This window comes from Falco rusticolus, chromosome 5, assembly GCF_015220075.1.
Source record: "Falco rusticolus isolate bFalRus1 chromosome 5, bFalRus1.pri, whole genome shotgun sequence".
In the NCBI taxonomy this organism is placed as follows: domain Eukaryota; kingdom Metazoa; phylum Chordata; class Aves; order Falconiformes; family Falconidae; genus Falco; species Falco rusticolus.
Window position 1 is genome coordinate 88583749 of NC_051191.1, and position 11990 is coordinate 88595738.

Below are 11990 nucleotides of genomic sequence, written 5' to 3' on the forward strand. Positions count from 1 at the left end.
CTTGGGAAGATGTGAAACTTCTTTTATTTTCTGCTCCCACAGTTTGTTCTGATTACTGTTTGTCCAGATTAGGCCCACAAAGCAGAGATTTAGGCAGCTAAATGAATCAAGACAGGGCCTGATTCAGTGATGCATTTAATATTTTTCAAATCTGCTGAAGACCCCAAGTACTTAATACTTAAATAAGTCCTTTTGGCTTCCATGTGTTGTGAACATACACGGAACTGTGTGGCTGAACAGCATCATTTATGCTGACAGCGTGAACCCAGATAATGGCACATGCCAAAAAGGGAAAGACTACCTCAGAATCATCTCAGGCAGGTCCTCAATTATATTAGTTGCAGTGCTAATTGAAAAATATCCAGCTAAAACTCTCTTGTGGCAGAAAGCACAGATCCTGCAACATAACGGACTCTACAATTATGTTTTAATTTGACAGAACTGTTCCAATAAAACAGTGACAATATTTCTTTTGACATTTTTAATTGCAATATTTTTATTTTTATTCAAAATTTCCTTCCTGTACTTAACCAGATGAGAGCTGGCAGACCGCTGCTTGAGTATCAGCCACTAGCTCCCCCCCTTTACTGGAAGCACCATGAAGGGAACCTGGAGATCCTGGTACCCAGGGTAAGGGTTCAGGAGTGACCAAACCTGCCCTGAGTCCTCAGGACCTGAAAGACTTCACTTATTGAACCCTGTGGCACCAGACACTACGACCAGCTGCTGTCTATAGCTACCCAGTGACAGTAGATTGGCTTTTTTTTGCCTGTAAATTACTGGACACAGGTAGGGAATTTATTAGCATAAGTAAAATTCGGGAGCAGCACTCCATCTGCCTCCTCACTGATGCTGACATGCTGCGAGACGTTGACCTTCTCCGAAGTGTCAGCTTGTATTGCCCTGAACCCAGCAAAAACACTTAGACCTGTGCTTAATATTGCATCCCATTAGGTTTGCCCTTGCGCTAGAAGTTAAGCAAGTGGGTCAGAGTTTTCCTGGATCAGAGCCCAACTCCCCAAGGTCCTTCAAGATTTAGCTAGATAGAGCTTCTTAAATGATATGGTGCAATTAATACAATGCGATTCTGCTCTCTTTTCTATTAGTGGCTGGTCGGTGATGGGTAGGCTGGGCTGGCCAGGAGCAGACATCCAGTCATCAGCGCTTTCTCACAAACTATCAGCTGTACACACATCACTAATTTCTAATTAACGAAGTCCCTTCTGGGGCGCCTTTTTGTAGCTGACCAAGGCTGTCCCTTCCTGCAGAGCCAGTGCCCGCTTGCCGGGGTCTAAATCAGCACCCCAACTCTGAAACTCAAAAGTGACTTTGCTTTAGCTCGGAGTTGTGGGAAGACTGGGAGCAGCTGCTGCAGGGTGGCCGGGTCATCGGGCTGAGCTGGTGGCTCTTGGGTCTCCCAGGCGGTGGGATACAGCCCCGTGTGACTTGCATGGTGGTGTGCCTGCGGCTGCAGGAGGCAGGGACCCCTCATCTCCTCTGACACAGGCAAATAGGCGCTGGGGTGACTGTGGCCCCTGAGTGGGGTTGCTCCCTGCAGCCTGCTGGCCTTGGCTTCTCTGCCCTGGGCCTGTTCTGTTCCTCAGGTCCTGCAGGGTCTGTGTCCTTCAACAGGAACACAGCGACCAGGCGTCCCTCGCACGCTCAGGGCGCGGAGGAGCCCGTCCGTGAGAGCAGCCACCCATGGCACTGGGTGCTGGGCGCTGGGCGCTGTGCAAACGTGGGGCAGCAACACCGGGAGTGGGGAGGGACACACGGGGGAGGCCAGAGAGCCCCGGCTCCTGGCCAGCACCCACATGGACACTGACACCTCACTGACCCCTGCGCCGTGACGGGGTCGCTCTAGTTCCACGGTTCTGCGTGGGCCACGGCACTGCAAGCAAGGCTTGGTCCTGGGGCGATAACCCAGCTCTGCCCCTGCCCGGCCGCTCCCTCCCCAAGCCTGCAGGCGCCGTGCCGCGGGTTTGAGCCCTCCCTGTTCCCCGGTGTGGGATACCCGTCCAACCAGTTCAGAAGTTACGGGGACACGGGCAGGGGGCTGTCACCCACGCAGCAACACAACGCTCAGGAAATCACCGCTGAGCAAAGACACGCCACGAACTCTGTCCTGTGTGTGTGTCCCCCGCTCCCTTCCACCCGTGTGGGGGCCCTGACCCGCCGCCCTGTGCCCGGCGCGCCCCCGCGCCCCCCCCGCCGAGCAGCCGCTGCCCCCGCGCCCCCCCGCCGCGGGCAGGGCCGGGCTCCCCGCGCCGCCGCCGTCCGCCGCCAGGTGGCGCCGCCGCCCCGCGCCTGGGGCTGCCTGCGGCACGCACCGCCCGCCGGCTGGCACCGCCCCGTGCGAGGGCCAACAGGTAAACCCGTGCCTGGGCGGTGGGGGGAAACCCGTGCCTGGAAGGTGAAGGCAAACCTGTGCCTGGAAGATAAACCCATGCCTGGGAGATGAAGGTAAACCCATGTTTGGAAGGTGAAGGTAAACCCATGCCTGGAAGATAAACCCATGCTTGAATGGTAAACCCGTGGCTGGAAGGTAAACCTGTGCCTGGGTGGTAAACCCATGCTTGGAAGGTGAAGGTAAACCCGTGCCTGGAAGATAAACCCATGCCTGAATGGTAAACCCATGCCTGGAAGAAGCAGCAGCAGTAATGTCCTGTGAGGGATGCTATCTTCTTCCTCACCTGCCTCTCCAGCTCAGAGCCTCCTGACCCGTAACACTGTTTGGTCTGACGGCTGCTCCCTGAGCTGTGCCAGCAGCCTCTCATGGGGCTTACACCACAGTCCAGATCGAAGAACAGGCCCTGTCCAAGAAGGACCTTCTCCTTGTTCCATTGGGTGGTGTTTGAACCAGAAGATTTTCCAAGCTGTGGGCACCAGGGTGATCCCTGCAAACCAGTGCTCGCACAGCCATCAGAGCGGCTAAGGGGTGAGGAGGAGCAGCTGGGTCAGGGGACCTGTAGAGGTGACAGCTTGTATGAAGTTCAGGTCTTGGCTTTCCATTTTTAAAACCTAAGGTTTCCCCCAGCCCCAGCAGTTGCAGAGGGCAGCTCGAAATCATCATCCATGGCAGGCTTTAAAAGTTCAGAAACCAAAGCATAACAGAGCTTGGTCCCTCCCAACCACCACCCCCACCCCCCCCCCCAAAAAAAAAAGTCTATTTAAATTAATCTTACAATTTAAAGTTGGTCATGTAATTTTGAGGGCTATGATTTTGGGGTGGGTGGGGGCGAGTTTTAAAGGTGTGATAAACCCTTCTCCCCAGGTTGAATCCAGCAGCCAAGCAGAGCCCTCCCTCGCCCGCGGTGGGATGTTGCACAGTCTCTCTTCCAGCACGGATGGAAACAAGGCTGCACGGCCGGCTGGGCTCAGGTTTAGCCCCGTCTGCTTCACCCCAGTTTCATGCCAACTCAGCCTGGCATCACTGCCCTTTTTTGTAGACCAGAGAGAGGAGAAAGTCAGGGTGAACCGCAGGGGGGTCTTCAGGCAGCTCTGGGCGAGGGCTTGCAGGCACAGATGGTGCCATGCCCCCCAGGGCCGGGGTGCCCGCAGCTATGCTGGTGTGCGGCTGAGCAGCACCCTGGGGATTTGCAAGTGCCCTTTGCACGCCAGGCGACAGCGATTTGAATGACAATGGGGTGAGGGGTAGGTTGGGTGGAAAGATGTTTCCACGTCTGCATGGGCTGCTGCTGGCAGCTGCAGTCCATCAGCCACCCTCGCCTCCCCTATCAATATCCTTTCCCCTGAGCTGGAAGGACTAAGGGATAATTTAGTCTTTATGCTAGTTTGGACTTTGCCTGATTACCAGCTGAGCCTGATTAAATAGGCCTTGCCGTCCCTTCTGGGAAATACTCCAGACAGCATGGAGGGACCGTGGCTCCTCCTGCCAGTGCTGCCACTGCCAAGCCCTCTTATTTCATTTTGGATTGCGAGGTGGGCTGCTTGTTCTCTCCGCTATCTTCCGTGTGCACCCACCATCTAAGACCAAAGGACCAAGTTTTTTCCTGAGGACCCTCAATCACATAGGCAGGGCTTAAATGCAAATGCATAGAGCCAGCTGCTGGGGAGCTGAGCTCTCCTGACTACTGATAACACAGCTACTGATGGAGCTGGGCCCTGGAGCGAGAAGCAAGGTGGAGCCCATCTTCAGGTGGGCCTCCTTACCCACCTCAGTTTCCCTTTTCTTTGACAGCTTGGCATCTAAGCCCCAGTCTGTGCCATAGCTACACTGGGTGTCTTGTTTTTTCTGTGTGACTGGGAGCAAGAGTGAGCTGTCAGGTAGAAAACGGTTCAAGCAGCAAAGCCGAAGATCTGTTCAAGCTGGATATCCCAGCTTCAGCTCTTTTGGTGACAACAGAGCGCGTGGCAGGCTGGGCAGAGCTGAAGTACCGGGAGCTGGCAGCAGCTAGCAGTGGCAGTCCAGCAGCCAGCCCATCCTCCCCCATCAATAGGGGATTGCCACTTAGGAGCACTTGGATCAGCCAGGCGCAAGATTCAGATCTCCATCTGTATCAGCAGTTCTGCAGAGTTCCGATGAATGCAAATTTTGGCTTTGGACTTTTGCAATTTTCAAAGTTAATTAACGTACAGTGCTTTACTTGCTGTCTCCATCGGCTTTGTATTAGCTGGGATCCAAGTTTAAACACTGTAGGTGGATTAGAATGGTCATGCTCCCACAGCACAGGGGAGCTATGCAGGGCGGTGGAGGGAAATAACTCAAAACTAGAGCCAGAACTGGTTTAACAGCATCCCTGCACAGCTGAGGTATTTCTGGAGCAGCCTCTGCTGCACAGAGGAGTTACCACAACTTTTGAAGCTCAATGAAAACACTTGACCCTTGACTTGCACTGAGACCTCTGGCTATTGATCTCAGGAAAACTTGGGAGAGTGGGCAGCCGCGTCCTGCAGCGGCTCCAACCCCTGAGCCGCTCTGCCTGCTGTCAGGAGCCGTCACCGAGAACTCTCCCTCCAGCCCCTCCGCACCATCTCCGCAGCCTGTGGGTAGCTGGGACTCTGTGAGGGTTTGGCTCCATCGCCTCTGGAGCTCCCTTTGAAATAAGCACAGGCTGCTCTTACATTGCCTAGCAGTGTCTCTTCACCAGGGTACAAGTCCACCTCCTGTAACCTTTTCTCATAGGTTCTGTGCTCCAAGCGCCTCAATGTCTCAGCTGATGCTTGTAAGTTTCTCAATATCCCCCTGGAACTGGGGGGGATCCAAACAGGAGAAAATATCCAGGCACAGCCTCACCAGCGCTGAGCAGCTTGGGATAATAATTTCTCTCAATCTGCTGGCCACCTTCCTCCTAATGTAGCCCAGAAGGTGGGTGGCATTATTTGCGATGAGGCCACTCCGCTTGGCCTCCACATGTAATCGCTCGGTCCTTTCCAGCTGGACACAAACGGGTATTTCTGCACTAACAGATCATAAAGGTCCAAGGAGTGCTGCTGATGGCACTGAGCCCCCCTCCCCCCCTGCTAGCTGGCATTTGGGATGTAGCCCCCTGATCCCCATTACTGGTGGTACCCTGGGGCTGTGCCCGTTTACTGTTCCAGGCATCTGAAAGGATGCGGGAGCTGGGGTACGCCAGGCTGTATCCAGCTGCTGACAGCTGCTGTCCCAAGCAAGTGTGAGAGGATGGAGCTCAAGCAGCGGTGGTCTGGGAGCACCAGGACACAGCCTGGCTCAGGCTGACCCCTCCCGTGGCACTGCAGGCTCAGGTAGCACCGTGCTGTCCTGCGCTCAGAGGCACAGATGGTCTGAAAGAGAGTCTCTGGTACATGATGGAGCAAAACATCACATGCAATTTTGTGACAACTTTATTGGACCAAAGAGCTATCTTTCAGCATCCTGGTTCCAAGCCTGGCTAGTAGCAGCTGAGTAGGGAAAAGGTATAGCTACCAGGAGGAGGATCGCTTTCTACCTACCAGGCTTACTTTTATAACTTTGGGGCATTTTGGAAATACCCACGGAGAGGAGTTTGATCAATCTTCCTATGTCACAGCGTAACTGGAGCAGGACACTCTCAGCCCAAGCTATTTGCTGGCTTTGCAGCTGCACTGTGAGGAACTTCCCACCCACCCCCCGCCCCAAATAATTTAGAGGTGGAATATCTCCAAGTTATTGAAATGTTCTGAATATTTCAAATATTTCATTTTAAAGAAGCTTGTCACTTAGGGTTGTTTGTTGTTGGGGTTTTTTTAAGGTGAAGCAAAATATTTTCATTGACCTGAAATTCATTTCTTTGCAAAGAGATTTTGTTAGATGTGAAACTTAACTGGTTTTCTGGCATGCGGTGAAAGCAAGAGTTGAATTTGTAGAATTGCCTCTGTCAGGAAGGTGGAGGAAAAGGGAGGAACCACAGTACTCCTAGACTTCAGCTGACCCTTCTGACTTGTAAGTTTTGATTTTTCTGGATTGTTGGGGTTTTTGAGTATTTTTTCCCCTTGTAAACAGGTTGTAATAGTCTGGCTGAAAGCATTGCTGGGAAGAGTGAAAGCTGCTGAGCCATATCATGTTTGCCGAGCCCAAACTTCAAGTGTTTTGCTTTGAAAAGCTTGGGGGCCTGCGTTCCTTGGTTGGCTGACTGGGTTTTTAAGAGCAGGAACTATTTTCTATTCCTGGTGCCGTACAGATGTGCTAATGGCAAAGTGTCAGCCTAGAGATAATGATGTTGTTCTTACAGGCTGCTGAGAATGGTGGTTGGTGGTTTGGTCTCTTCTGCTAACCATTGCCTGCCTAAAGTGCTGTGCAATTAAAGCTGAAGTTCATTGCTTGTGGGGTGGGGCAGACCTCGGGGGGGGGGGGGGGGATGCTGCTAACTGCAGGTGTTGGTGGGGAATGGTGCTAACTGCAGGTGTTGGTGTGCTGCAGCCCCAGTCCTGGGCTGGGAGCACTGGGAGGTGTGCTGCAGAGATACAGGGGTTTCTCCGGAACTTTTGTGCCGGGTGATGCTTCCTGGCCCTGGCTCCCTTTGCTGTGCTACTTGCGCTGCGATCTGGAGAGGCCGTGCCATGCCTGCTCGCTGCCCACATGGGCCCACCAGGGTTTATGAGCCGTGCTCTGCACCGCGCTGAGGTGATGCTGCTTCAAGACACCAGCGGTACTTCAGCTAATAAGAGCAGTAAGGCCCGAGGTGGCTTGTCACGGAGCCTCCACCTTCATGGTGCAGCTCACGTGCAACCTGGACCCACCACCCACAGAGCCACCCATAAGCCTTCAGCTCACTCCGTGCCAGCTGGGTGGCAGGGGGCTGCACTGGGGCTCTGCCCCTGCTGCTCTTATTTGTGGAAACGGGGCAACTGCACGTGGAAAAAAGTCAGGAGAGGGTACCTTGCCAGTCGCTCATCTGCTGGCAATAATCTGAAGCTCACATGTCGCAGCAATGATGTGCAAAGGAGGTATGTGGCTGTGGAAACCTGCCTCTGCATGCCCAGAGAACACATGAGAGCTTGTGAGCAGAGGTACTAATGCTTCTCTGCCGCGCGCCCCCCCCCCCCCAACGTGTTCCTCCTGCAAACAGCCCTGTGGGGAGAACCACTTCATTTTCTGCTCTGCATTCGCTATACTTGCCTGGGGAATATATATTTCCCTGGGGAAAAAATGACAGCTATCTTTTCTTGAGACTACATGTCAAATGCCTGGGGCTGTAATGAAATATAGATCTACCTGATGCTGGCCATAGCACACGGGTGTTTCCTTATACACTTGAGGAAAGAGCCTGCCACATCTCCAGCTTGCAGCAGCCTGCAGCAGCTGGAGGAGAGCCACTCTCAAGCTTCGCTCACCTTGTTACCCAGCAGCTAAATAAAGATATGACGTTCGTTAGGGTATAGTAAGGCTCCTGGGGAAATATGATCAAATACAGAGGTCAGCCGGGGGCTTTAACCAAGGACCCTGTTTGGGGAATCGGTTCCTGACTCTACTCGTTTTCACCAGTTCTTGTTTCAAAGCCACCAAGTGCCCATCGTGCTTCTGATCTGGGGGCACTTTGTTGAGCACCTGCAGATGTCTGACATGTATTCCCTTCAGGCCAGACCCCGTTAGAGCTGGGGAGGGCCGGGGGGCGCACACAGAGCCAGAGCTGGCCTGGAAAGGAAGGAGGAGGCACCAAGACCCAAGTTGCCCAAAATCCCTTTCCGTGCTGCAGTGCAGGTTGCCACCAGGGAAGGGGAGCAGGAGAAGCTCTGGATCCAGAGGAGCATAGTCCGAGCACAGTGTGTGGCTGTGGTACAGCAGCTTAATGAGTTGCCGTGTCCCAGCCATGCCGCAGTAGCCACCTCTGTGTGCCCCGCGCCCCTGATGGATGTGTGGTGTGCGGTGGGGTGTTAAGGAACCCACCTCACCTCCCCATCTTCACAAGCCAAGCTAGTTCAAATGGCTTTGGGTTCCTCGCAAGCTGTAGGTGGTCACCTCTGCTTGGCTGCTGTGGGATGGTGAGCCACCAAGCTGCAGAGCTTGGAGCTGCTTGTCCATCTCTGAAGTGAGGAGTCAAGCTTTGCTGGAAGGAGATGTTTCCCCATGTGCTGCCACAGGAGATCATGAGGGTCAATGAACATGCACAATTTAAAAAAAAAGCATTAAGTATTTGTTTACATGGTGCTTCCAAGACTTCTACCAGTAAATATGGAAAAACTATGCAAAAGCCATGATGGCAACAGAAGAACTCAGCTTTCAAGTGTTACAGCCTACCCTGGCTGCAGAGACTGTGAGAAGATGTTCTCAATGGACAGGTGGTCCGTCATGGCTGATAGCAAGTTTTTGAGCACCTTTTCCAGAAGAAGCAGCCTTGGCCCTTGCTGGGAGGCTGGGCTGGATGAACCTTGCCCCTGGTCTGGCAGGTTCAGCCTGATAGCTCTTCGCAAAAAAACCCACAGTAAATGTTCCCAGCTCAGTTTTTAAGCTAATTTGATGACAATCTTTTTCAAGCAGCCTCAACACCACATCAGTTGAAGGTTGTTTTTTCAATTGTGCAGCTGAAAAAAAAAGAAATTACCTATGAGGGCTTTTGAAAAAAAGATATTTTTAATTAGTTGGTGAGGAATCATCCTTGGTAAATGCCTAGTAGCTGGCTCGATGTGGGTCTTCTGTCTGCCTTTGTGTGTGGGTACATATGGTCTCGGTGGATGTGTATGGAGTGGAAGCAGTCCTGTTCTGTAAGGTCCCCAGTGCTCAGGTTTGTGTTTGTGTACTGGGAGCGTTAATGAGAACAGACTGCCTTTCTTTCCCTTCATTCCCCAATCCCATCTGTTCAAACAAAAGGCTGAAAGGGAGAGAGAGCCGAGACCCTGCTGGTCAAGAGGGGATGGATAATAACACATATCCTTGGGCTACATTTCAGCACATGCAACCCTTTCAAGCTGTGCTAAAGCTTTTATTCAGGCAAGAGAAAGAACAACCAATATAAAATAAGTTTTTTTTCTTCTTTTTAAAAAAGCTGCATCAGGCCTGAAGGTTGCTACATTCTGTTCTATCCCTCTAACATTTAAAAAAACTGAATTATCAAAAAAGAGTCTAAACCAGCACTGATTATATATGTGTGTGTGTACAGACAGAGCATGGCACTGGGCTAGAGCAAGCGGCATATGCAGAGGGGCCAGGGATGGCTTGGAAAGTCAATTTTCACTGTGTTTGCACATGGTAACAGTTCCAGATTCGTGTAATTAACTATACATCAAAAGGGTGTGAAGGAAGATATATTCCTCTCCACCTTGGGGATTTGATGGGTACTTTGCAATTCATGGTTAACCCCCATTCACGTATTTGTCATTATGGTCGTGCCAAACAACTCATCTGAAGATCAAAACAGCTTTCTCGGGGACTGTTACAGTGAGAGCAGCACAAGAGACGGCACCTCGAATCCCAAAGCGGGTACTGAGCGGCAGAGAGGGATGCAGCCCTGGATGGCAGCGCTGGTGCTCAGCCCTCTGCCAGCCGTTCCAGGGACGTCGTAATGGTTTACGGGAGAAAAATGGTCTCAAATGCCATTAGTTTAATGCTTCATAATGTCGTTGTGTCTGTTTTAAATGCAATCACGGAGCTCAGGGGACACCCAGGACTAAAATAAAAAGGAGGAAAAGAGCTTCCAGAAATGTAACGATGCAAAGGGAGGCAAGGGAATCTTTGATGAGTAAAGAATGGAGATTCACTGGTTCTTTTCCATAGAGCAGGTAGCACATGAGTCATCAGTGCAGGACTGTTAAAGGGATATTCACCTTGAGAACCAGTTGCACCCAGGTTGCAATCAACATAGCAAAGTAACAGAATCAGTCTTGGGGAGGAGAAGAGAGAGTTTTGCAAAACACAAGATCCGGTCCTGGCCAGGATTTTCAGAAACCATCATTTCAAGTGAGATTTCTAGAGCTATGGTAGCAGTTCTGCCTTGTTTTCAGAAGCGGCGCACAACAGATCCCACCGAAGGTGTCCATCACCCCCTACCGATCCAGCAGGTTCATTGATGTGCGTGCGGGTGCCTCACCCCAGGGTGCCTGACGCCCACCGGCTCAAAAAGAAGGAGCCAGAAAAAACAAAACAGATCAAAAAAAACGAACAAGATGAAGCTGACCTGTTCATGCCAACAGAAATGCAAATAAATACATTTTAAAAGCAACGAGTGCAAGCAGTGGTTATGCTCATGTAAGCTTTAGAAATCTAAGTGCCTCACATCTTGTTTCAATCGCACAGGTGGAGCTGTTTCCTTATGGATGAAATCCTCCCTTGGCTGGCATCTCCCACTCCAAGCGAGGCAGGTACATGCTCCTTTCAGACAGGAGCTGTTCGGCTCCAGCAGGCATCACTTATTCTTCTCCAGGGCTGGATTAGACAAGGTGCAGGGATCATAGGACTGGCCAGCACTGCTCCTTTGTGTCCCTTTCCTTTTGAATCCTAGCGATCGGGAGCAACCTGCTTCTGTGCCTCCATGCTGGGGGCTAATCTAATGTAGAAAATTTGCATGAGCAGCACACCCCCTCTCCTCTCTGCACCTCTTCTCGCAGGGGATCCATCTCACACACCGAGTGCACGCCATGGCTGCTCTCTTGTCTATCATTTGAAAGCAGACCCCTTGAGCCCAGCCTAGCCACACGCTATTGATATATTAGCAGAACGTGCCTCTGCTGAATTCATCCATCAGGCAACCGCAAGAGGCGATTTCGAGGGATTAATGCGCTGGTGGGTGTATGCAGAGGTTGAAAGAAGGGAGCACCGTAGTAGCTGGTTTACTGAAAAGGCAGCAAAACAAATGTGGCAGAAATGGGGCCCTTAGCATTGCAGATAGGGACAGATCAATAGGTGGTTGCTTTCTGCTCCTCTATTTGCTCTCTGCAACAGCTATTTGTAGAAAACAAGAAAACGCAGGTTTTGACAACGCTTTCTACAAGGCTGGTTGCCTTGTAAGAATCTATTCCCGATGTCCTACAACAAAGCCAAACGTAACTTCCCTAATATCCTGAAAAACTGTCCCAGCCTGGCCAGATCGTGAACCTCCAAAGAAAATCAGACTAAACCTCATCTGCGCTTGCCCAGTGGGGTTTTGTCAGACTTTAACAGCCAGACTGCCTGTCCACCCTTGGCACGCCCAGCCACTGTGCGTGACCCATCCCTACTGCTTTTTCTTGCAAGGTGCTTCACCATGTGGGGCTGGGTACCACAAGGTCGAGCATGAAGCACAGACTGTGGGAGTATAGCTGAGAGGTGCACAGAGGAGCGTTTCTTCTGCATTTCACCAATGGCCAAAAGCATAGCCAGATAGACTTACAGCATCTCAGCAGTCACTGAGCAAGGAGAAAAGTCAGTTAGGCAGATATTTGCTGTCATACGTGAAATAGATAAAATTCTTCCTTTAGTTCCTGATGTGAGACAAACAAACTAAAGGCAATATTTTTCACTGCAGGCCCTCAGAGGCAGTTTTTGTGATCCTCAAATATTTTACCTGAACGTGATGTATCAGAAGGCTTCTGGCACAAGGCCTTAGGAAAACAGAACG